Raw genomic sequence first — 25,743 nt, forward strand, 5'->3', positions numbered from 1 at the left:
AAAAACCAACAATTTTTGTAAAATTCAAGAAATAATTTATTCCTCTAAAATACGAAGTGAAAATCTAAAAAAGAACTTACAGTTTTGTGAATTGAATCCTAAATAGTCCAAAAAGTTATACCACAAGTCCAAATGTATTAAGTTCCAACTTAACTCCAGTGATATTCCAAATAAATTCCCATATTTAATGTGTTGATGTGCCTGTAGTCTCGACTGAGTTAATTTGCCAGTAGCATGGATTGTGATGATGTGCTAACAGTTTTTTGATGCATCACAATAAATATAATCCAAAACTATCCTTGTCTAAATCACTACAATTCCAAATTAATGTTCCAGTCCAAGAATATTATTGAGTACTTTGTAATTCCTCTGAATAATAAATTCAATAAATGAATCCACCAAAAAAATTTAAAACAAAAGAATGATTCTGTTTTATATGTTAAGGCAAGAATGAGTCATGTTTAGATAATAGATAATGATAAAAAAAAGTATATGCACCTCTATCTAACATAGGCCGCAATTACCATTTTCTGGAAATACTGTCACTTAACGGAAGTTTCCATTTTTGAAATTCTTAAGGTCAGAATCAATACTGTATCTTTTAACTCAAATTCAGGTAAATATGTTTGCATTAAATATGACCTGAACATTTTCACATGGCACGAAAGATATATAAAAAGTTCAATGAGACAATGATTGCACAATTTGATAATGTTTCTCACAACTAATGATGGAACAAACACAATCAATACAATAAACCTCAGTTATTTGATGGAAATATAGATATTGATGAATATATGACCCATTTTAATATGGTGACAGAAATGAATGGCTGAAAGTAATCATGTAAGAGTACTTTACCCAGCTAGTAGTTTTTCTGGTGTAGCTCATTCTCTACTTAGTGTAATTGAGCAGAGGTCTCGCTAGGATTTTAAAACTAGGAGTCCAGGACTCCCATTTTGGTAAAAATAGGAGTCTCACCATCAAAAGTTGCAATCACTTCTTTCCTACAAAATCAACACAGACGTGAGTGCATCTATTCTTAGATGGAGAGGTTGTCTTAATGTAATCAATCACTATAATATAGCTTCATTACAACAGTCCATTGACATGATCGCAAATTTATGGTTTATTTGTATACGTACTTGTAGTAATTTTAGGCAAATAATAAGTATCTGACTTGCTGTTTTTCCCTGCATTTTTCGCAAATATGTGTCAAGTCAGAAGTTAGAAATTAAAGCGCATCTCGCGAATTCCACAACATAGCATTATCCTATACGTTTCTGACCTACAAAATTTGCATTTTAAAGTTAAATCTTTAATAAAATAATACCAAGGTTTTGGTTTCATTGATATAATTTTTCTGAATATATTTGCCCGATGATCTAAGAAAACAGACAATCTAATAAACTGGTACATCCCAGACTTAGCAAAGTCTGCCATTATTTCCCGTTAGGCCTACTGGTTCACTTACAGTTTCAAACTAATTTTATGACGAAATAGTATATAAGAGGCAGTTAATAAATATCCAGATCACTGATTCTGAGCTTAAAAAACATGTTTGTATGTTTAATCATCAAAGGATATCATGCAGGAAATTGATAGTTGCTACCTTACTCGGAAAAGGGTTAATTGTCAATCAGCTATCAAAACATAATGCTTGTGAATGGGCAAGAGTTTGTTTGTCAACGTAATTGATATAAAAACTAGGCCAAGCTGCTGATGTTTTGATCAATACATTTCACTACAACACTAGAACTAACCAGTCTAAGGCGAAGGGCATTAAAAAAAATATGGTATGGTCAGTCAATGTACCTCTTAAATAATCACATTTTACAAGCTTACATTTTTAGGCGACTTGTCACCCACTTACGAATGACATTTTGTCTAAGTCTCAACATGTCTTGATTTTGAGGTCACGTGCACTGCTTTTATTCTGCTACATTCAGAAATGAACACAATAACTTAGGCCAGACTATATCAGATTATGACACAATGGCCATATAAGTGGAAGCAAACAGTAACAACAAAAAAACTTGGAAAAGCTCACTGCAACAATAAATGAACTTGCTCAACAAGTTAAATTTACCTTGCAAAGCTATAAATCACAAAATGTCCAAAGTCCAAGAAACGAAGACAACAAGACATATATTACAAATCAAAGGAAAATTTTTGTGGATTTAACCATCAGCACAATTATTTTAAACTTAAATGAGGAGGTAACTCCAAAAAGAATACAAATTATAGGTCATATTATGAAAATTCATATTTTCAGGACGGTCGGAGAGAAAACAGAAGTCAAGATCAAAGGAAAAACAAGTAGAAATAGCTGACTTATTAGTAGGGCAAATATTGGAACAGAATATTTAAAGACACAGTAGTAGCTGAATACCACCCTGGTCAATAAATGATTATACAGCTTATGAACTAAGTAATTCCTCAGAAACAGATGGAAAAATGAATTAGATACCAGAACTAACAAACGTAATTTAAAATCTTAAAGTCCTGTGAGAGGGGTTCACCTACGTTACTGAAAAAATGTTAAAGGACTAATTTGAGTGAGAGAGAATGTGTAGCTTTCAACCAGTCCTAAAATAATAAAAAATGGCACACTGTGACTTTAAGTATGGTTAAATTTGTCTCTGGGATATAGTGTTGTTGTTGTTGTGGGGTTTAACGCCATTTTTCAGCACACGATAGGCTATGAATTGCGGCCAGTATTAATGGTGGAGGAAGAACCGAGGAAAACCTCGGAAAGAAACAAAGACCCACGAGAAGCTACTGGCAAGCTTCCTCACATACCTACATTGGCCGATATATATACATATATATAGTGTACATTATCCTTTTGAAAACATACAATATGTAGATAATCTATATCCCGTGATATGAAATGACTTAATATATGAGTAACTTTTTATAATTATTATTGTACACTATTTAATGTAGGTAATTTCCTCATATACAGTGCTATCCACAATTGTGTAAAAATAAAATTAGAGAATTAAAACTTCACCAAACAAAGCCTTCTCATTACTTTGGAGTTATAGTTTCGACATTTGCAACCAATCAAGCTTTCGACCAATCAGCTTCCTGAGTTTTAAGGGCTAGAGCTTTATTTCATTATGAAGAATGTGTACAATAAACTCTCTCTCAACTGTTAAGAGTATTTGGCAATTTCTGTAGGGAAATTTGGCAGCCAAGGAGTTCCAAAATTAGAATAAGCACAGGGCATTATACAATAATGTAAACATATTTAGGTAACAGTATATATTCTACAGAAATAGGTTCGAGCATAATGATCTCAGGCTTCAAAAGTAATCTAGCAGTTTTCAAATATATGGAGAGACAGACAGAGAGACAGAGGGAGGGAGAGAAAGTGAGTGTGCCTTACTATCTTATGGCAGTGTTTAAAAGAAAGAAGTTTAAATCAAGTTAATAGTCTGTTCAAATTATCCTTTTCATTATTCAAACATCAATAACAATATGCCCTCCATCTTTTATTCACAATGATCATATTCTTCAAATTTGGGAACAAACAATGTTTTAGTGTCAAAATCATAATTTCACTTTCTCCAACAGGAGGATGTACAAGGTTGTTCACCCTTTCTATCTGCTTGATTTATCAATGGAGGTTGTTGGGAATTACTAAAATCTTATAATATCGAAAATTATTTTCTCTGGTACTTGTGTACAGCTAAACATGGGAAATCCATTTTTAAAAAATTTCTTTCGAGGACTTCCTATAGGGGCCTTATGCTAAATGAGATTATAATCTTTTGCATATAAGTCTACAACACAGAACATTTTTTATTTTGAATAATGGGTTCCAAGTCAATTCTTCTGTTCTTAAGATCACTGGGAATTTTCTATACACTAGGAATAAATTTCACAAACTGTAGTCCATTTCTATGGTATTCACAAAGTTGAAATTGATCTGCTTGCAGCTTACACATTACTGGTATTTCCTAAATCATTCTAGTATAGAAATATCTCGCATTGCTCAACCCAGATGCAATATCTATACTAAAAACAGCTTTATTCCCCAACTGTCTTCCATCATCTTTGTTCACTGGATTAGATGCATTTCTTATAAATCCAACTCCTTCAGCATTCATTTTATAACCTACTATTTTCCTCAATTCTGCAAATGTAGCATCTTCAGTCTTTAAAATGTTCATTTTTAGCACAACTGTTACTCAAACTGCCACTGCAAACTGCCTTCTAATAGCCAAATGTATTTGTATGATAACTCTTGACATATTTCCAGAAATAGGATATCCAGGTTTAAAACTTTAGGCTGTGCATTTCTCAAAGTTGCCAATTCTCTACATGGTGATACAGCCCAGTTATTATTTTGCAGTCTTCTTGGATAAAGAATTTAGATGTCATTCTCTGATGTCAGCAGAGGGCACTTGCTTCACATAAATCCTGTTGCCTGAAATAAATAAACAAAATATTTAAATCACAAAATGTGTTGTCACAAATGAGGCGAAAATTGAAAACAACAATTTACATTACAGTAATTAAATTTCACTTTTCTAATACACTGTTGCCAATACAAATTCAGTGTTCTTCAGACCTTCCATGCAATGGAAAATTGGTACCAAAATGCTGTTGAATAGACACCCCACATCTAGCAACATCTGCATTGCAGATATTGTAATTTGTATAACCCATGTCAAGGCCCAGCTGACCTATACCATATTTCTAAATTTCACTAATAAACTTCCAACACCTTCTTAGCTGGAACAACATCATGGTATGCATCCTTGGTCAAAAAAGTCCTATTTTACATCCATGAGTCTGCAGGGGAATATGTGACCAGTGTGCAGATTATGGGAGGTTATCACTGTAAATTAAAACCATATCATCAAGTTGTAAACGTACCAACTCATTACACAACAATATTGATCCAAAAGTGACATGACAAAATCGAAATCAAACATAGAGTTGAATTAAGTACAAATACAGTGGACAATGAGATAATGAAGAGTAAGTTTAAAGCGTTTAAGCACTGAACAAGTCCACTTCCATCAGTCACCTTATGACATGCAGGTTCATACATCAGAACTAGTCTACATCGCCAAGCAGCAATAGAACAGGGAGAAGGTTTATGTGGCAAGTCTCCAGAACAAGGCAAGGCTATATAGGAGCCCATTTTCTGAGATTCAACTGCTCTTTACATGACTATCAGATTCCTGCCACAAATTTACAAAAAGATTTCAGACCTTTTCCAGACCTAACTACGTGCCAATTTATTGACCTAATGATAGCAACATGGGATGAAGTTAGAATAAATAAAAATGGAATATTTTCTGCATAATTCAAGTGTGCTGAATATAAAACTTAACTAATTTTCATTATATCTTTTCAGAAAACTTCTCAGGAAGCATTGAAATACATGCAGCATCCACAATTTTTAAAATTCGTCTTGGTCACTTGTGGCAAAATTTTGACCTTGTGTTATTTCAAGCGGACATTTGCATATTTCTTACATCTGGGCATATAGAAATGTTGGGTGAACATCCAGCAATAAGAATAAATAGACCTTTTCTGTGTTCCAGGTACATCGGAAGCCTTTCTGTGCCTTTTTATCAAGTGGCCCCTCTCCATGTTTGCATGAAATCCTATATGTTTGAGTCACAGACAAGTTGAAATTATATGTCGCTCTTACAAAGTAATGTTTTATGCATACTCTTTGTGTACAGAATTCAAAATTAATCTCATCTTTATGACAGTGTTTCAAATAAATTCACACCATGTTTCCAAACACATGCACCATCATTTTAATAATGGTCTTTGATCACTTTTTGCAAAATCGTATTCTCGTGGTTTTTTCAAACTAAACTTTGCACATTTTTTACATATGGTATTATGTATAAATGTTTTGTGAACATTCAGCTAAAATATTAAAAATTACTTTTTATTGTTTCTGTACTTCTGAAGCATTTTTGTGCCTTCTTTTATTGCCCTCTCATTGTTTTCAAAAAATACCATAACGATGAGTCATACACAAGCTGAAATAATATCTTACTCTTAAAACAGTGCATACTCATTACAATATTCTTGTACATATATATGTTCATCTGAAATCACAATTTAGTAAACAGCAATTGCCACTTTAGAATTAAATTATGGTCAATTTTGATCTTTTTAAAATTAATGACAAAGAATAAACAAACAGAAAAATATCTTACATTGATTATTTTCACAATTCTACAATAAATGCCAGTCACATGGAAAAAATTCTTGAAATATTTCTCATGCACTCTTTCATATGGCACAGATTTTTCCAATAATTTATTATTACAGTAAATCTGCATTTTTATGTTGCAACATCCAATTTTGTGTACTTTCTTAATATTGAATAATTCTGATCAAATTTGAGCAATATCATACAGTTCATGAAGTTGTATTACACTGTGAAATCAGAGAGTGTGAGAGAAGGAACTGGAAGAGTTCTCACGAAATACTTATGATTATTTTATTTTTTAATTAAAGTAATATGTGCAGATCGACTGTTTGTTCTTTATAATGTCAATATTCAGAATAGATTGATATTCACAAAAGTGCCTTAATTGGTTATCTTTTCTTCAAAATAATTTAAATTTTACCTCTTTCTGCCTATACTAAACATGAAAATTTTAAATTAAATAGGCCTACCAATGTTTCAAGATATCACCCATCATTCGTAAATACAAGTCCAAGTCTAACCTCGAAAATACATTACACCTACAAAAACTGTACCAAACGTTTTTAATACATTTAGTATAATAAAAAAGTCATGTGTGCATAATCTGATTCCTTGGTATAAATGTTCACTTTGTCATAAAATTAGTTTGAGAATGTTTTAAAACTCAATTTATGCCATATTGTTGCCATTATTTACATTTTTAAGGACCCACATGCTGGCAAGAATAATTGTTCTGCTAGCATTGGCAGTGTTTCCCTTTACCCTCATTTGCACTTCAGAGACCCCCAAATTTTTAATCTGACCCCCAGTTTTGATACCAAAGTTTGTTTTTTACTCAGTATGACCCCCAGTTTTGACACCAAGGAGATTTTTGACTCTCAGTCTTGCACCCCTAGGGGATGCACTGATTGGTGACCTATTAAAAGACGTAATTCGGGGATTTTCCACAAATATCCTCATATATTGTAGCATTATTGTTGTAAAATCATATTCAAGGTATTTAAAAAGTAGTTGTAGGTCAGCACATATATTCATTTACTGGGTTTTACTGCATACTGAAAAGTGATATTCTCATTTATTTCTGCCGAATATGTTGTACATAAGGGCCAATATCATATACGCTAAATATAGACAGTTGATCCTTAAGCCATGAATACATTCGGATGTAATAATGTCGATGTAGATCAATCCTGAATGAGTCAGCAAACACCAGTCAAAATTGCCTGACCTTCTCCAGTGAATTTATCAGCTCTACATAGAGCACAATTTTGTTATACAATCTCTACATTTATTTCTCATAACAGAACTTTCCACTGTGTGACAATCAATACAAATCATATGTTAAACTAAAATACCTTCAAAGATGACTTCAAGTTAGGTATTTGTCAAAGGATCACCAGCGTTTTTTTCAGAGGCTGGACTGTAAACAAAGCAACATGTAAACATAACACAGATTTCACTCCTGGATCATCACCAGACACCAGGGCCTTATTACTCTCTGTGTACTGTCACTGAAACACACACAGACAAACACACCATAAGCTCATATTCCAAAGAATCAACAATTACCTTTAAATCCCTACCAAAAAATGCATAAATATACCACTTTTACCACCACCAAAATGGGAGAGGAAAATATGTTCTAAAAATAGACTAGAACTATATTCGTGGGAACTGAACTGGGAGTACTAATTGTGACCCAATTCCATAGGTGCCGTGAGATGTTACATTCTACATTAATACCCAAAAAGCTCTGAAAAGAGCAGTCAAGTTTCTGGAACAACGAAGATTTATGACTTTTGCCAGACTTTTTAACAATTTTTTAAAAAATGTCCAGACCTATTCCAGGCCTGGAAAAGCAATTTTCAAATTTAAGACTTTTTCCAGAATTCCAGACCCGCGCGGGAACCCTTTACTGACAACATATGTTAACCATGCAAAAGAGAGGCATTCGTTTTACCTCCCTCCTCAAGGATTCAAACATTTAACCCATTTACAGTTTAACTATGGTGATATTTACCAAGTTTGTGATTTTAACATTATATCAGTTACAACAGGAACAAAATCCAGTAACAACATATCTTGGGTTACAACACCTTGGTGCAAGCCATGGAGACTGGGTAAAGGTTACAAATCTATCATACTACAATTTAGAACAATGGACAGTATAAAAATAAATATGGAAATTTGTACTGGCATGTTACCATAGTCATTACCATACATAGTTGCTTATAAGTTTGGTCCAACTGCAAACAACTATGACCCTGATCTACCATTAAATAATGTGATAGCAAACGAGGATCTATGTTGTTTCTTCAACTAATTATTCCTATTAGTTTGCAGTTGGACAATTTCACCTCAGTGGACAAAACTTCCAGCTGTGATCAAACCAAATCTTAAATACTGCTGCAAAGTTTTAAGGAATTTCATCCATGAATAGGACAGTTACAGCTTTTATCCAATGCCACTGTAACACATGCACAAGCCAATTTCGAATGGCCGAATGTCAAAAATGCACAAAACTTGAAGTTTAAATGCAGTTTTGCTAATCAAGATAAAAACTTCAAATAAACTGTAATTAGGTTTTAGTCCTAACACCAATCTGGAAAGTACTAGAAATTGAACCTGACTGTTAAACTTTCCCAGAAAATTCTATTTTAAAAAATGATATATATTTTTATATGAAAATTTAAATTTAACTTAAATTTTAATGAAAATTTAAAACCTGAAGTGAACAAATTTTGTTCCGTGGCAAAGTATCTCCATTCCTTTATCAAGAACATCAATGAATTTATCAGGTGTGAAGCAATTACACCAGGGCCTGTCAATAAAAGGTAACATCTGAAATCTGGTAGCATAGCATCTAAATACGCTAGCTATGGGTACTAACCAAGGACATAATATCATTTCTACCAATGAAGGGGAGAAGCCCTCATATGTTAGGCTTCCAGTAATATTGAAGAGTTGGTGTAGTTCTCTGAAACCAAGCTAGCTCGTCTTTTCTATGTTATGTATGTGAGAGAGAGAGAGAGAGGATACTTCTTGTATTTTACATGCACTTATTGTAACTGAAACCATGAAAGTATACAAGAAGAGAAAGAAACTTTTTTTTAAACCTGGAAATATTCAACATAACAAAGGAGACAGATATCTGATTGATGATACTCTACCAAGTTCCAGTGCCGCATCTGTTCCAGTGACCAGAAGAATGGATGCAGACAAATTCTCTCTCATAGCAGTGACAAAGACAACAAATGAGGGTCTCCAGTCAGTTCAGGCAAAAGATTGTAATGGCACACATGGGTCTGCAATAATTCTACAACCATCATCCAAAGCAAAACTGGACCTGAAAGAGACAGAATTGAATGAGCATGATGGGACATGTATCATCTGCATAAAATAATATCGAAATGTGGAATGATAACATTCATTGCCAAGGTAATCAAGTCAACATATGTGAGAGACCAGAGTTCCAAATTGCTAATGAAAAAAACTGAGGACTTGCCTGGAAGCATACTATCATGTTTGAAAACTGCAGCTTTAAGTCATCAAAGTATACTTTTTATCAGGAGACAAAAACAAATAAACCTAGACCAAATCCTGCTGCTGTAAATATGATGTTTCAAGCTGGACTACAAGATACACCAATGGGCAACACCAGGGCTCGATACTTGCTTGCAGTTACGGACATTCTGCCACCAAGCACAACATCTATGCACAGGGCCTCCAACATTGTAGGCAAAGCAGCCATGGAGCTCAATGAAATGGCTATGACAAACAAGCTGAAACTAGTCAGACAGGTTAATGTCATGTGTGGTGTTCAGCATCCTGAACAAATAAATGTTGCTTTTGATGTAAGATACAATGCCATTAGCTTTGGACATGAAAAGAAACCTGGTCAAAGTTCATCACAAGCTGTTGGAACTGCCTGTGAAACTATTACAGAGAAGCAATAAATTGTAGGGACTACAGTAGAAAACAAGCTGTGTTGGACTGGAGCATGGCTAAAGGGGAAAGGTTTTTTTGTGCAATGTCCAGGAGGCCATGTTGACTGCACAGCAAATCTGTCACCAGTTGCACAATATTCAGAACATGAAATGGCAAGAGAAATGGGAAGAAAATTTGTGCTGCAAGATTTTCTGATTAGACAGGCAACAACAGATGAAGATGCACAGGCTGTTGCTTTCTTCCAAAATGCTTACACCATTCTGCATCCAATGTCGAAAGTAGAAAGACTGTCGGATCCCATCCATTTGGGTCGTTTACAGTTCAAACGATGTAATTCTGCAATATTTAGTGAAAACATGTTTCCAGGAATAAGAACAAGAGAAGGAAAAAGGCTCAAACATATATTGTCAGCCAAAACATTAAAGCACGCTGCAGTTTGATCTTCAAGCAACCAATGGAGGACAATAGTGGTGACGTTACAAAAATTAAATGTCAACTTCCCCAAGTACTCAATGCCACTCTACACTGGTGACCTGGGCTCTCATCAAGTGACTCATCTTAACATGACAGAAAATGATAAGAATATCCTGCTAGAAGTTCTGAAAATGAAGCTCTACTGTCATGTTGTAGAAAGACTGAATGAACACAAACACAGAGACATTTGAGGCTGTGAACAGATCAATCGATGTTTCATTACCTAAAAATGTGAACTATTCCAGAAACTTTGAGGCAAGAGTGCATTCAACAATACACATACTCAATAACAGTCTGGGATCATCACTGAAAACAAAAGTGACACACTTGGGACGTAAATTTTCAGCAAGGACTCTGAGATCACTGGAGACCATGGATAAAGACTGCACTTACCATCAGTTGTATCATCAGCTTCCAAAAACCTGGCAATGTATTCTAACAAGACAAGGAAATATGATACAGGCCATTCTAAGGTACAGGACTCAGCATGGCAATAGGAAGTCAGACTACTGCAAGGGACTGATAGACTCCAAGGGTGATCACTCTTATGCACAGGTTTAGCAGGAGCCAATGGACACTGCAGATAGAAATGATTATCTAAATTCCATGTGCAAAATGACAGTGCTTAAAGACATCATGAAGAAGACATTGTACAGAAGGGAAAACTGTAGTGGGGAAATCTGTGGGTAACACAGTTCATGTTATGTGCAGTTGTGTTACTTACTACCACCTGATGAGACCTATGGAAATATCAAAACAGTTTTCTCTGAATATGAACACACAATAAAGAAATTAAAAAGCAAAATAAATAAATCTTAAGAAATTCTAAAATAAAATAACAAAAAATGACTTGCTAGCTGAGAGAATGAATGAATGAATGAATGAATGAATGAATGAATGAATGAATGAAAGGAATGTATTTAAGACAGCACTTTATTGCATTGTTTCTTCAACTAATTATTCCTAACAAACAGAATAGACTGCTGGTGAATTATCTGACAGCAGACTTGGGTCTGTTCAGTTTGCAGTTGGAACTGACTTATAAGTGACTAACAACAGTACTCAAATTACAACTATTATTATCATCATTATTTTTATGATTATTATTATTCCCCAGTGACCATACATCTCTAATATATCCAGATGTTTTTTCATCCATCTATTGATAATTCCATTTAATCTAACCTTTCATAAATGCAATATGTATTAGTTGTAAAATGTGGCAATAACTGGATTTTTAAGATGGCCACTGTGGCAGTCATATTGGACATTGGGTCAGCATCAGACCTGTCAACCCTGATGAGTCCGTCTCAGTAAGGCAGCTGGATTTTTTCCATAAGATTGACCAGTTTTCAGTAAGGTGTAACAAAATATCAGTAACTGATACTGTAAAGCTGGAAAACATAATTAAAAGTTTGATGCATCGATGATAAACATTATGTTCAACTGAATAGTTTGTAAAGTACACAAGACTTTATTTACCACTAGTACAATTTCACAAACTCTAGTTCCTAACCCTATGCAGCTCAATGGCTCATTGCTATCTTCTAACTTGACATAATTCTTGGAAATTCTTTTCAATTTCACATGACAACAGCAATCATTTCTCCTGCCATGAGACATACTCATATTGGCACCTGATGTCCAGTAAATGAATTTGGGTCATTTCCAGCTTTTATTCACAAGAATCTGAATACCCCTTTTTATTCTTGTGTTGATTATTAACACTTTTCATGAAGCTTATTTTCCCTTTCATCTTAAACATGTATCTCTTTCTATAATCAACAGTTCGATCATGCAGATGCTTCCCATGAACAAATAGGTGCATTTTAAAGCGTCTGGGGTGCAGCTGTAAAGTTAGTCTGGTTCCCAGACTAATTTCACTAATTCTAAGATGAAACCCGAATCCAAACAAAACAATTATCCAGATTTTTCAGAACGATCGTTTTTCCGTAGTTTTTGCTAGCATAACCTAAGTCCATATTTTAAGGGTAATTTTCATAAGACTTACTGCAAAATCATAAGAGTTGGCAGGTCTGCAGCATAATTGTTATTTCTGACAACCTAGATTTCATAAGACACCTTTTGGTGAAAACCCCATGATGTGACTTTCCACTTAGGAGGTGCAATAACAGTAACTTCAAAATGGTTGCTGTATTGGTTATACTGGATGTTCAATTGGCACCATTTTCATTTAGGACCAGCTAGATATAGCAATAAGTCTTCTGGCAATAAAAGATGTCAATATGAATTTCAACTCAAAGGGATTGGCAATACCAAGATTTTCAAATTGTCTTCAGTGGTGCTAATACTGGATGTCAGATTGGCATCCTGTTAGGACCAACTAGACATCATCAAATCTCTTTTCTTCAAAACCAAATACTGATTTAACTATCTATTCAAAATTAGTGATAACAAGATTTTTGAAGATGGCCATTGAGGCAGCCATACTGGATATCCAAGTGGATCCATATTCATTCAGAACCAGATAGATTTCATATTAAGTCTTCATGTGAAAACCCCATATTGATTAACTTTTTATAATGGATTAGTTCTTGCTGTTGTAAGTTTTAACGCCATTTTTCAGTACACGATAGGCTAAACATGGCGGCCAGTATTAATGGTGGAGGAAGAACCCGGGAAATCCTAGAGATATTATGGATTAGTGATAACAAGATCTTCATGATGACAACAGTGACAATCACATTAGAGAATGTTTTGTGGGAATACAATTTATAAAAAATTTACCAATTTTAATGATTTTGTGATTTTCCTTTATATTTTATTTTACATAGATTTTATACAGTTTTAGTATCCATTGTTCTAAGATTGAATTTGTTAGGAATAGGCTTTTCACCCTACATTTCTTTTTCAATTTATTTTACATTTTTAAAATTACATACATATGTGGCTTCATTTAAAAAATATTATGCTGAGGTGCCATAAATAAAAAATTGCATACATACATACATACATACATACATACATACATGTACTGGACATCAAAAAGTAATCATTTTCATTTATAACCCACTACACAACACTTCTGTTTCTTAAAATCCAATGTTGATGTGACCATTCATTCAGCCATGACACAATTTTCAAGATGGCTGCCATCATGGAAATGAAACTGACACCATTTGCATTTGGATCAACTAGACATCATAATCAGTCTTTTTGGTAAAAGCTAAATGCTGATATTACCATTATTAGATGTAGTGGTAATAATATTTCAAGATGGCTTCTGTGGTGGTTATATCAGTAGTCTGAGCAGTGAGCAGCACCCTGTTGAAACCTTATGGTGTGTGACAAGTGACTGTGTGTGTGTGTGTGTGTGTGTAGTTTCATTATCATCCTCCATGTAGTTTATTAGAAGTGATAACAATTGTGTTAACAGACCAGATGGAGTTAAAAAAAACTGCACCTCTGGGGAGTTAGATCATCCTCTTTAAAACATACATGTTATCAGTTTCTATGCCTACCTTTTGATAATGTAATATAATATATTTATTATTTAAAGCTTTGAAAAATTTGTGAACAGAATCACTTTACACCTGTCCCTAAATAACTCGCACACAACAAAGGTCCATAAACACAAACTACTGCATATGTACAGGCATGAGTACAGAGTACCTCTAAACAATTATAATTTCTTATTATAAGTTGTGAATTTCATGATATTTGATTCCAAATTTCTGGGCATTAACTGCCATTTTCAACAATAAAATGAGTGATATATCAAAGTCACATCTACTACTTTTGAATCCATTTTATTAATGAAAATCAAATAAAGGCCTATTTACTGGGTATTTTCTGCCTGTGTGGGTTCGAGGCTCAGCTAATGTTGGTACATGAGAAAGCTTGCCAGTAGCCTCTTATGGGTAGGTGATTCTTCCCAGGGTTTTCCAGTGTTCTTCCTCCACCAGTTATACAGGTTGCCATGTATAGCCTATCTTGTGCTGAAAATGGCATTAAACCCCACAGTAACTGGGTATTTTCTATAATAAAAATTGAAATCACCACCTGCCACAATGTCACAAGCATTTATGGCATGTGAATGACATCGCATCTTAACATATTTATGTATATTTTTTTATGAATATATTAATAATTCGCATTAAATAGAATCACAGACATTGACACCAATATAAATGGCAAGAAAATGCATTATAATCCCCTTTGTTTTCAAATATTTAGTGATTCCAACGGGTTATTTTGTTGTGGTGCAAATACTTTCAACTTCTATGGGCAAAAAGCAGTTATCTCCCCTGTAATGGATCTTTCACTGTTTCATACAGCTTAGAGCTGTGGGAGAAAAACTGCAAATCAATGATAATAAAAATTATACAACATAATAATTGCTTACATTTTCACAAGGAACAGAAACAAGATGGATCTGATTCTATCTAGAACTAAACAGCAGTTGGTCTGCAATTTTTTTGATACTCAAAATAGTTTCTGTCATAAATTTGTCCCGATCATGAACAATATATATTCAAACAATATGCAGGAACGTTGTTTCTATCAAATCTTTGTTAAGAAGTATGAAGTAAGGTGGTTTCCATCAAAACATTTGTAAATAAGACATTTAGGCACTGTCCAGTCAAATGGTATTACAGATGTTATTCTGTTTACATAATTAATTTACTACTCATTTAGAAAGAAAAAGACTACTTTGCAGCATTAAGAAATGGCATTGTGTGTATCTTGTGCTATGATTGTATATATTAACAGCATTAAGAAATGATATTGTGTATATTTTGTGTTATGACTGTATTTATTAACTAAATTAAAATTCTTTGCAACGTCTGATGCTTTGTATCTTTTCTTTACCATCATAGTGTGATGGCATTAACAAAATTCCTTCAAATGCTGCTTGAATGCCAAGAAGGCATTTCAGATTTAAAAATTGTGACTGAATTTGAGATACTATGCTAGTTGTTTATAATAAAACATCTTCATTCTGGAGCCAATTATTTCTCAGAAAATGGTGCTTAAATTGAACTTACATAACAAAAGCCATGTTACCATTAAAGTAAATACTGTAATGTGCTTTAGAAGTAATTGAAGCCTCACATGCACAAAAAAACGTTTCTAAAACTTTTTCATAATGCCCCAGTTATGATGACAAAACAGGAAGATAATCACCAATGTGCAGTTAACTGTGAGAGATCAGAGGTTACTTGGCAGATATTATGCTATATATATCTTAGACTATTTAAACATAGTTGTGGGGACCACAGATAAACTTAGTGGTGCATCATATAATCAAATGGTTATTAAGGGCCTTTGAAACAGGCCAATTTCAACCCCCTAAAACTCTCTCTCTCTCATATATATATATATATACATACTTACGTACACACACTCAAGCATCATTATAAATTGCAGGAGTTTAGAAAATGTCTGTAAAGAGAAAGCGTGCATGAAAAATGACAAGATAAACCTAGTTCAAGAAGATATGTTTCTCAACTGTTTGGCAATAGGTACATACCACAAACAATTCCTAACGAAGCTAAGTCTGACCATCATGGGCAATCTCCTGTGTGCTTGCTTCAGGATAAATCACTGGACAAGGTTTAAGCTGGTGCTTCTAGCAATGTGACTTATCCAACTGACCCCAACATTCTACTATGGACCTGTAAGTCAGACAAACAAGTGATATTAATGTTCTTTCAATACTCAGTGAAAAATACAGTCAAGAACACCGCAAGGTTCCATATGCAAAACAACATGTAAGGGTCATCTATTTATCTTTATTAGAATATTCTGATGTCAGCCATACAACATCAGTATGACAATCATGATATTTTAGTGGGACTGAATTGTTTTACTTGCACATTCCTAAAAAGTGAGTTAATTGTGAAGTATACAAGTTGAGAGTTCAGTCTCATGTGTTTTTGTTTTGCTAGTTTAAAGATGTTTCTATTGACACACAAGAAATCATTAAAACTCCATCACATATGTAAATTTAACAAACGCAGATACATAATTACAAAACTTTAAACATAATAGGTTTTGTCATGGATCCCTTTACTGCAAGACAAGTAGTTGAATACTGGCCATATACTGTACATACTTTCTAATAATATACAACATACACAGTGGCCACAAAAAAAACAGAAATTATGTAAAGGTGGCAAAGTACAACTTATTGGTCTTGTCTGGATGTTAAAGGTTTTACTGTAGCATATATCACTATGGTGGCCCAATGCAACTTATTGGTCTTGTCTGGATGTTAAAGGTTTTACTGTAGCATATATCACTATGATGGCCCAGTGCAACTTATTGGTCTTCTTGGATGTTTTAGTTTTTATTGAGTATCAAATGGTGGTAAAGTACAAACTATTAGTCTGATCTAGATGTTAGAGATTTTTTATAGTATGTATCACTGTTGTGGCACAGTACAACTTACTGGCCTGGTCTTCATGTTATTGATTTTATAGTAGTATGTATCACTATGGGCACGCAGTACAACTTACTGATCTGGTCTTCATGTTAATATAGTTTTTATTGATACATATATCACTATGGTGTCCGAGTACAACTTATAGGTCCAGTCTAGACATTATAGCTGGATGGCAGTCACTATGGTGTTACATATAGATCAGTGTCAACTGTTCTACATTCCGTTCATATGTGTTTAGGGCTTTGTGACTGACATTAGTGGTCAAGGCAACCAGAAATATCAGACAGTGATGTAAAAGTTTCATAGTACACTTATTGGTCTAGTCTGGATGTGAAAGTTTGATGGTAATTATTGTAAAACAGCTTCATGCAGGCCAATTCTGCATCAGTTTCATGTACGTTCCTGGCATTGTTTGTTTACTCTAATGATTAATGTGTGACAAAATGTTTAATTGTCTTGTCTTGTTAATTTCACTAGATTTGGTGGTGAACTATCAAGGATTACATGGGGTGAGGTATGGTTGAGGTGATGTGGCTTAAGTATGCAAGGTATACAAGACCCTGACAAATGAACTACTATTGTGTTTCTCTGCTTATATCTAACACTTGAGGACTTGGTTTACAGCCTCTGTCACAACTAAGCTGTCCATTTATTGTTAGTGCTATGATTCTGAGTTAATAGTAATACCAATTTAAATTAACCCCCTAAATTATGCCAATAACTAATGCTATCACAATTTACTCTGTCAACTTCATTCACATGAAATAAATAACATCTTAAAGTTTCAGTCAGAATAATCAATATTTGTTGTTCCTATAAATACTATTCTTATTTATTATTATTATTATTATTATTATCTGTGGGTTCGAGCTTCATGTGTGTGTGTGTGGTTTGGATTTTTAACATAGCTTTTTAAAAAAATCAGTCATATCGCTATGTCTGCAGTGTAGTACTGTATACTGATGTCTAGCACTGGGGCATCATGCCACATACATGTAGCATGATGTCCCACACAGCCATAAGGCTGACCAGTCCTAACACTAACCTCTTAATGCTGGGCACCACGCGAGCAGCTGCTAGTACAATTATTAGACGACTTTGGGGAATCTGAATATGAGCTCATGTTTTAAATATCTCAGAAATTTGAAGAAAATGTACACCCCTAACACTGGCCATTTTTTCATTATGGATTTTTTTATCATTCAGATTTTAAGGTAGTTCATTGATCAAAAACAAAGCATGACTTTGAAAACATTTCCTGAACTGGAGTCGACCAAATTAATTTCATCTGAATTAGGCTCATTGTTAAGCTGTACCTGGGGCTCAAACTTGAGGCAAAATCACAAAATGTGAATACTGTGGCCTCATAACAGAGGTGATTTCACTAGTGGGCAATTACCTTGCATAATACTTTTTTTATAAGATCAACATACATATCTTACCTGTATTTGTGCCAAATTTGAAATATGTGTCTCAGCACTTTCGCCGTCAAATCATTTTGTGTTTGACCCGTATTCAAAGCTAGCTGGAATGAACAAGCCAAAATGATCTCATGCTGTCCTGGAGTCCTGTGATGAGACCCAAATTTTGAAGAATCATGTAACCCTAAATGGAAGAAATTGGCAATGTGTGACCAATGTGGTCACAACTCAGAAGCATTTGGCCTTAAATAAGAAATTAAAGAAACAGTTGGACATAAGTTAGTCAATACAATCAACTGGAAGTCAATAAAGGCCTGTACATGGCTGTATGCAAGTTTTGATAGGGAAATACTGACTTATTTTGCTATTTGTGTAAACGTGAATGCAAAAGAACTTAACTGTATAAACTGAGAATGCCATGGGAAGAATGATCAGTACAAAAATGACAATTTTTGCTTAACATTAAAAATAAAGGTGGAAAGGAAAGGAATGCTATATCAATAATAAATTACCCAACATTGCCTAAGCCTAAGTATCCTATATGATAACAAAGTGGTGCACAGAAACCGAAGCAGCTTCCTTGAGCCCTATAAGGTTCTCTATCTTGGTTTATGGCATACGCTTCCACAACTAGACTACTATTTATACATGATTTATTATGACGTATCTGTGAAATATCTAATATATGGCCAAATTCATCCACATTTGGTACAGTGTCTTCAAATAACCTATTCTGCTGTATGCAGTGATCTCGGAAACGCTTAATTACGCCTATTTGGATGCCAATTTTTTTCATCTGGGATGCAGAAAATCACTGAGGGCCGGGAGTCCTCCATATGCATGTAATAGGTGTGCGATAAAAATCAAAGACTTGCCAGTCCTGCTTCAGCCACCTACTTTGTGGGAAAATGTGTTGATCAATTAGCTGTGCTGATATTTACAATGACAGAATTCAGTGACTGAAAGACCCCCTTATGTACATGTTGCCATTTTATAAGAGTACATAAAAAAGAACATTATGGCAGCAAGTTCAAAGTCTTTGACTGGTGGCCAGGTGGTAAAATGTACTGATATTTACAGTGATTGAATTCAGAGGCAGAAAGACCCAAAGATGTACATGTGGTCATTAAAAAAAAGTACATCAAATAAACAACTTTAGCTTTCGTTATTGTGTTCATTTCCAAATGTAGTGCAATAAGCAGTGCACGTGACCTCAGAATCAAGACATGTTGAGACTTAGACAAAATGCCATTTGTAAGTGGGTGACAAGTCACCTAAAAATGTAAACTTCTCCTTCTTCTGTTAGGAAAGCGAAAACAACTTCACCCTGTGATTATTTAAGAGGTATATTGACTGACCATACCATATTTTTCTTAAATGCCAATTGTCTTAGCCCGGTCGTTGTAGCGAAATGTATTCATCAAGGCATCGGTAGCTAGGCCTAGTTTTTATATCAATTACGTTGACAAACAAACTCTTGCCCATTCACAAGCATTATGTTGTGATAGCTGATCGACCATTAACCCTTTTCTGAGTAACGTAGCAACTATCAATTTACTGCATGCTATCCTTTGATGATAAAACATACAAACTTGTGTTTTAAGATCAGAATCGATGATCTGGATATATATTAACTGCCTCTTATACACTATTTTGTCATAAAATTAGTTTGAAACTGTAAGTGAACCAGTAGGCCTAACCAAATATTCCTTCTCGATTGTTGAATAATTTCTTTAGTGCTTATTTAATTTCTTAGAAAAATAGCACACCGGATGATCAATACCATTTTCATCTTCTTGAATCAAAACTGATCCAACCCCAACATCATGTGCATCAACAGACAGTTTAAATGATTGGCTGAAATGTGGAGCTGTAAGAACTGGTGCGCTTTTAAGTATGGCTTTTAACTTATAAAAAACCTCCTGACATTTTTCAGTCCAAAGGAACTTGTTTTTCTTACTCAATAAATTTGTCAGGGGTTCAGCAATTATATAAAAATTGGAACAAAATTTCCGATAGTATCCAGCCATATCTAAAATTCACATCATTTGTTTTTTATTAACAGGAACAGGGAATTCAGAGATGGCCTTGACCTTAGTATCGATAGATTTAACTTGTCCATGTCCCATGATATGTCCTACAAAAGTTACACTAGCATGGCAGAACTCATTTTTGCATAAATTAATTGTCAAACTTGCATCTGTGAGTCTGTCAAAGAATTTCCAAATTGTTGCTAAATGTTCTTTCCATGAGTCATTGTAGATGATGAAATCATCGATGTAAGCATCACAATTATCTAGACCAGAGGTAATCATATTCATGAGACGTTGAAAAGCATTTGGGGACCCTTTCATCCCAAACAGCATTACTTTATATTGATAAAATCCATCTGGAGTCACAAGTGCCGAAATTTCCTTTGCTCTTTCTATTAGTGGAAATTTCCAAAATCCTTTCAGAAGGTCAAATTTGGTGACATACTTGGCATTTCTGATTTTATTAATATAGTCATCAATTCTTCGTAATGGAAATGAATCTCTATTTTGTCACACTATTCACCTTCCTATAATCAGTGCACATAAGGAAAGTTTTATCTGGTTTAGGAACACTTATGCATGGTGAACTCCAGTCACTTTTACTGGGCTCTATAAAATCATTCTCCAGCAAATACTGAATTCCTTTTTTAAAGTATTCTTGTTTGAGATGATTCATCCTGTTTGGGTTTTGTTTCACAGGCTTGGAATTTTCAATTTCAATATCATGGAAATTTTTGTTCAATCCTTTAGGTACATCTGGAAGTGCTCATATTTAAATAATAACTGTTTATGTTCATTTCTTTCTTACTCTTGCAAATGTGAAAGTTTCTGGTCTAGATCCTTCATAATTTCTGAATTCCGAAGAGTTGTCGCTCCAATATCAGTAGAATCTGATGATATTCCTTCACTTAAATCTTCGCTGAGTGGGACAGGTACAACTAACTTAATTGCATGTTCAACCTGGCTATCTCTTTCAATATACTGGTACTCCTATAACTTATTTAGATTCCAGGAGCATCAATATCATAATTTAACTCATTCATTTTCTTCTTTAATTTGTAAGGGCCGTAATATCTAAACTGAAGAAAATTTTGAAAAATGAGCAAGAGAGACAGAACTCTATTACCAGACTCAAAAATTCTCTCCATTATAGTTCTGTCAAACCATAATTTCACTTTTGACTTGAATTGCTGGATGCCAAATTCAATCATAATAGGCTGGAAAGTTCCAGACCTGAAAGTTGACCCTTGACCCATTTCGACAGAACTGAGTGAAAAACTTTATCAAAGTTTTAATATTCCTCAAAGGAATTGCCTCTAGAAACCTTGTTAACACACACATAATGGTGAACATATATTGGTTGCATGACTTGGTCTTAGGTAAGGGACCAACATAATCTACCATAATTCACTAAATGGTTCATCAAAGGCAGGAATAGGTTGTAGATGAGCCTTAGGTTATCTTCTGATTGGGTTTTCCTACCTTTTGACAAGTATGACAAGCTCTACAGTATTTACAAACATCACTTTTGATTTTTGGCCAATAGAATTGAGTCAAGATCTTGTGATAAGTTTTATTAATCCCAAAATTACCAGCCAAAGGGGTTTCATAGGCCAGACTAAATATTTCCTGTCTGTAAGGTTTTTGAACTACAATTTGATAGTTCACTGACCGCTCATCACCAGCATGTACCTCAATAGGTCTCCATTTTCTTATAAGAATTCCATTTTTAATGAAATAACAGACAGGAAGTTCAGTGGCTTCAGTTTCTCTCTTTCAAATAAACATGAGATCTCAGGATATTTTACCTGTTTGACAACAAGTGATTGTCGTTTATCACCCTGATTAGAATAAAGAGAATGAGTAGTTAAAAGAGGATCACTGTGATCAATACCTTCTGACTGATCCAAACAAAGAGTGAAAGTGACCTCAAAAACCTGACCAATACATGTGTCAGCTAAAGCAATACTTTCCTTATCAACATCATTCTGAAGAGCTTTCTTTGCCATAGCTCTGGTAACTGAACAAGCTGTGAATAAATCAGGGAATTCTTTTTCAACTGGATTAAACTTTCTGATCCGAACAGTTACAAGTGGATTAACCACAACCTTGTCTCCAGCTAGGTCATTGCCTAGTAATAAAGCAATGCCCTCAATAGGTAAAACAGATACTGTGCCAGCTGTCATGGGTCCTGAGACTAAATCCGATGACAAATTTACACAATGGAGAGGAACATTAACAAAGCTACACTCTACTCCTTGAATAAGAACACTCTCATTAGAAGAAGGCCTATCAGAAAAAGGCAAAGTACCTGATAATAAAAGGTTCTGAGAAGCTCCTGTATTCCTTAAAATTTTATTAGGGATAGGATTGGCCAAATTACCCAAGAGTGATATAGAACCCTTCTATATGAATGGTTCATAATTCTCCATAATAAAATCAGAATGGGGTTTATTAGACCCAATAAATGTATTGCTTTCAATACATGACTGTGACCTTGACCTCTTGGAAATAAGAGCATTTGGAATAGGTCTGTCTTGATTCTGATGCCTATTTTTCAATTTGTAGCAATCAGAAATAACGTACCCTTTCTTCTTACAATTGGTACATGTAGGAAGAGACAAGGATCTTTGGTCAAACTTATCTGAAGTTTGAATTTTAGAAGTTGTGCCAGTCTAAGATTTAGAAAGGCTTGTGGGAGCCCCGAGTGGCCGAGTGGTCTAATGCGCTCTCCGTTACGGATCACTGCCATCTCACCTCTGTCTGCGTAGGTTCGAGTCTCGGATTCGGCCAATGTGGGTATGTGAGAAAGCATGCCAGTATCTTCTCGAGGGTCGGTGGTTCTTTCCGTGGATTTCCCGGGTTCTTCCTCCACCATTAATACTGGCCGTCATGTATAGCCTATCATGTGCTGAAAAATGGCATTAAACACTACAACAACAACAACAAAGGCTTGTGGGGGCCCTGGATGGCAAAAAGCGCTCTCCGTTACGGATCACTGCCATCTCACCTCTGTCTGCATGGATTCAAGTCTTGAATTTGGCTATTGTGGGTATGTGAGAGAGCTTGCCAGTAGCTTCTCGTGGGTCGGTGGTTCTTTCTGGGGTTTTCCAGGGTTCTTCCTCCACCATTAATACTGGCCATCGTGCATAGCCTATCGTGTGCTGAATAATGTCATTAACCCTACAATAACAACAAGAAAGGCTTGTATTAGGTTGAAATACTTTTCTTCCAGAAGACTGTGGAGTGGATGTCTTATTTACAAAAGGAACTTTATGAGTTAAAGAATACTCATCAGCAGCATGAACAGCATCTTCCAAGGTTTCAATCTGATGCTCGTGAAGATAAAACTTAATGTCACTATGGACACAGTTCTTAAACTCTTCAAGCAATACAAATTGTTTGAGACTTTCATAATCTTAATCAACTTTCTTGGCTAAACACCATTTATCGAATAAATGCTCTTTTTCTCTAGCCAATTTGACATGAGTTTGTCCAGCTTCTTTTTTATAATTTCTGAATTTTTATTGATAAGTTTCAGGGACTAACTCATAACCTTTTAAGATGCATTATTTAACCAAATCATAGACACCACATTGTTGAACTGACAGTGAATTGTAAATATCACTAGCCTTACCAGTGAGTACACATTGTAATAATTGAGTCCAATGCTCCCTTGGCCATTTCAAAATTTCAGCAACTTTTCAAAACAAGTAAAATATTTGTCTACTTCACTTTGTCTGAAAGGGGGCAGTAACCTAATACACTTGGCAAAATCGAAACTTAAATATCTGAGGTGGGAATATATTTTTCATTTGCCAGCTCCATTTCTTTTATTCTAAATTGATAATCCCTCTCATCCTGCTCTCTTTGCATTTGCATTTCTCTGTCTTTCTCTCTTTCTTCCTTATCTAATTGCACAGCATTTGTTTTTCTTTCTCTCTTTTCTGTCTCTCTCTCCTCTTTCTCATATTGTAACTGCATGTTTTTCTTGTAATTGCATTTGTCTTTCTTTCTCTTTTTCTTCCGCTTGTAAATGCATTTGTTTTTCTTGTAACTGCATTTGTCTTTCTTTCTCTTTTTCTTCTTTCTGAAGTTCCAGCTTCCTTAACTCCAGTTCCATCTTGTATTTTAATTCTAATTCTTTCACCTTTATGTCAGAGTCTGATACAGACTGACTGATCGAAACCAAAGCACTTTTATCCAAAACATTCCTTTTCTACTAAGGACCAGACCATAATATTTTTTTATTTCTTGCTTTGCTAAGGAAGCCTGTACCTCAGAAAGACCACATTTTATGGCAAGTTGAATTAGTTCATCTTTTTTGAAAAGGTCTAATTGGTCCTGAGTTGGACCTGAAAGAAAGGCTTCCACTTTTGATGACATTTTAGAAAAAGATTGCCAATTTTGTGAAAGATTTAAAAAACTAGGGGAATTCAAATTTCAAAAAACAAAGTTTTCTGAAATATTTTAACCAAAGTTCAAAAACCGAGGACAAGCAACCCTATTCTTATGTTAAGTGTTTAGGCTTGAATAAACAGTAACAAAAGAAAGAGTGAAAACAACAACCTTTGACAAATTTCACAAATAATTTATTTCCCTGGAAAAAAACACTAAATAAAAAGAATGAGAACTTGTGGTTTTAAGAATCACATCCAAAAATAATCCAAGAATAATCCACGAATTAAATTTTAGAAGTCCTAATGATGAAATGTTCAAATGAATTCAAGTTCGAGTCCCAACGAAGAATCCAAAATGGAAGGCGATGACATATACTGAAGTCAGTACGGTGTTGTATTGTCTACAGTTCTTGTTTTATTCCACGGTCAATAATATTCTGGTGTTTGAATTTCAGAATAAAATTTAAATAAACGTCTTTGTCCAAGAATTCTGTATGAGCACTCAAATATTTCCAGGAAAAAGAATTAATCTTTCTGAATCCAAATAATTTGAATTAAAATTAAAATATAATTCCTAAGCTTCACAAAAGACACTTTCCAGTGTAAAGAAAAATCCTGACTGCCTAATTTCTCTATTAACAAAAGTTATATAGTAATTTGAAATGCAAAACAGATTCCCAAATAAGAGTCAATTCTCCAGAATTTTTATAAGTATATACATCTAAAAGCACATGGTCCCAGCATAACCATAACAAAAGACAATCATTTTACTTTATGAATAAGATAAAAATAAAAAGTTGTTTACTTGTCTCAGTGATTTCTGAATTAAGGTCAGGAACTAGGTCAGCATAAGATACAAAGT

The 25,743-nt window shown here is 34.4% G+C and overlaps 1 long non-coding RNA gene across 7 annotated transcripts in view; it reads right to left on the reverse strand.

Moving 5' to 3' along the window:
- Positions 1-3,487: 3,487 nt before the first annotated feature.
- Positions 3,488-25,743, reverse strand: part of LOC149799729 (uncharacterized) — a 31,679-nt gene continuing 9,423 nt past the window's right edge. For 2 of the 7 annotated variants that reach the window (XR_016421214.1, XR_016421215.1), the window contains 4 exons: positions 18,470-18,632; positions 16,113-16,257; positions 9,367-9,542; positions 3,488-4,438 (listed from right to left, as the gene is read on the reverse strand). This is a non-coding gene — a long non-coding RNA (uncharacterized LOC149799729). Of the gene's footprint in view, positions 4,439-7,551; positions 7,708-9,366; positions 9,543-11,011; positions 11,196-16,112; positions 16,258-18,469; positions 18,692-25,743 lie in introns of all 7 variants that reach the window. The other 5 variants (XR_016421217.1, XR_016421216.1, XR_016421218.1 and 2 more) reach the window with 5 other exon arrangements.

The sequence above is a fragment of the Sinohyriopsis cumingii genome, chromosome 5 (genome assembly GCF_028554795.1).
Source record: "Sinohyriopsis cumingii isolate HCF-2022 chromosome 5, ASM2855479v2, whole genome shotgun sequence".
Lineage (NCBI taxonomy): Eukaryota > Metazoa > Mollusca > Bivalvia > Unionida > Unionidae > Sinohyriopsis > Sinohyriopsis cumingii.